A 2650-nucleotide genomic window follows, 5' to 3' on the forward strand; every position below is an offset into this window, starting at 1 on the left:
CACCATGGAGCAATCTTCAACTTCACCTGCAACTAGCAACGCTATAAGAGGGGCTAAGCAAAGCGGTAACATAGCCAAGCAATGGTTTGCTAAGAAGGGTGTCAAAAGTTAGAGGTTCATGGCAATTTGGGAGGCTTGATAAACAGGTGATAGGTAGCGGAACATAGCGATAGAACGAAGCAACTAGCATAGCAATGATAGTAGTGAGATCCAGGGTAGCGGTCATCTTGCCTGAAATCCCGCAAGGAAGAAGAGCGAGTCCATGAAGAAGATGACGCCACGAAGACGAACCAAGCATAGACGAATGAATCCTCACGATCGCAACGAACAAGAACTATCGAAAAGAAGCACACAACATGGTAAACACACCACACATGAACAAGGCATGATGCACAACAAGCATGATGCATGACAAAGCTACATGAAGCTACTCATGGCAAGAGATGATGCAAACAAGAGCAACACATCAAGGCAAGTTTAAATGAGGCCGGGAACAACATATAACAATTCCGGTAAGTCCTCATATGCAAAATTTCGAAATTGGTCCAGATCTGAATAAACCTTATGTTCAAGTTGTTAAACAGCAAGTTAAAATGCACCAATATGATCTACACGAGATTCTAGTCAAGTTACATATAAAGTTCATTTAGTTCGGAGCTACGGCCTAGAAGATATGAGCAAAACATGTTAAACATGGCATAGATGCAAAATGCATTCAAACATCAAGCAAACACACCAAAACAAGGATGCAACATGATAATATGAAACTACATGCAAAATCAAGCAAGTTTCATATAGAGCACACTCAAAATGGAGCAACGGTTCAACACATACACACTAAAAAAGTTATAGCAACAATCTATCCAAGCCAGCAACTAGGCATATTGCAAGCACCAAAACAACATGCTACAGCATCTCAACATGAAAAAAAGACATGGACAAGATGTACAGGTAAAGCATAACAAAACATGAACACTGAGCTATCTCCAGAAATCACTAGCACATGCTCCAAAACACATGGCAAGATTGCAAATAATAACAGTTCAGACTTTGCAGAAAATAACATTAGGTTGCAATGTTTAGAGCTATCAAGCAACATGTTACAGGAACTTATCATGGCAAACAAAGGCATGGCATGATACTACTTAATGCACAGAACAAAAGTCCTTTACTGACCATGAGCCAAAAAGGATCGGAAGAAATGATGGCACCCATGTAAACATAGCAAGTTATATGACAGATTCATACATGGCAGGAACAACGATAAGTAGGCATGTTGGTGAGCTTGTACCACTCACCACAGAGCAATACATGGCATGGAAAGGAAACCAACAGTAAGAAGACATGTTTATGAAGCTAAGACTGGCAAGAGCAAGTTCATAGGGTACATGGATCACTAACAACAAGCATGGAAACAACTGAACTTAATGTTAACAGGCTGACAACAACATTATTTAGCAACTTTGGAGAAAGTTTACAACAAGCTACAGCAGATTATAAATGCAACCAGGGGCATGGATGGATAGAGAATGTCCTGTATAACAAAACATCCTTAGTGAACATCTCCAGATTATGCATGGAATGACTTGTAGCAGCAGGTTTACACAGCATCACAAAATAACAGATTCAGCCTAGCAAAACAGTTACAGCAAGTACCCTACTTAACAAGCTTGATTCACTCACCACAAATCATTTCATGACAATATAAGCATAGCATCAGCAATAAGACATGTTTATGAAACTAACCAAGGCAAGAACAAGTTCATAGCATGCAAGGACCAACTACAACAACCTTGGCAAAATTGAATAACATGTAAACAATCTGCCAGGAAACATTTTAGAGCAAAAGTAGAGCACGAGAATGACATGCTAGACTACTCCATAATTGCAAACAGGGGCACGAATGGATAGAGCATAACCATATGTTCAAAACATCCTTACTGAAGTATCTCAAGATATGCATGGATATCTCTGTAGCAACATGTTTACATGGCATCAAAATAACAGCAGAACAGGGACTGAAACCAGCAACATCACGAAGCCTAGTTTGCATGCTTGTTCTAGTCACCACAATGATCACAAAAATACATGGCATACACCACTGTAAATATGGCATGATGTAGCACAAAACACATGTAGACATCAACCTAATAGGATGCACACATCAAACATGGCAAACAAGACAAATGAACATGTTCTGTTAACAGACAGCAGACAACATTATATAGCACTCTTGCAACGATGATTTAGGCATCAAGATGGACTCAAATGAACATAATTCAATGGAATGAAATGAAGAGCATCTCTCAATGAACATTTTGACATTACACACACGAAACGGAGCTACGAATGCAGAGTTATGACAGGTCAAAGGGGGCACCAATATATGACAGAAAAAGGGACTTAGGGAATATTTCGGGGTCAACCTCCGATCTGGATTTGGGGCTCGTGGGCACGCGAACTGAGGTTCGGCGGAGCTTCATCGGAGAAGAGGAGGACGCCGGCCGGAGAGGTCTTGCAGGGGCGGGACGAGGCGGATCCGGCCGGATCTCGCCGGATCCGGCCGAGCTCCGGCGAAGGAGACGCGGGGCCGGGCGCGGGCGGCGAGGGGCGCGGGCCCGGGCGGCGAGGACGGGAGCCGGCGGGGCTG

This window comes from Triticum aestivum, chromosome 4B (assembly GCF_018294505.1).
Source record: "Triticum aestivum cultivar Chinese Spring chromosome 4B, IWGSC CS RefSeq v2.1, whole genome shotgun sequence".
Classification (NCBI taxonomy): Eukaryota; Viridiplantae; Streptophyta; class Magnoliopsida; order Poales; family Poaceae; genus Triticum; species Triticum aestivum.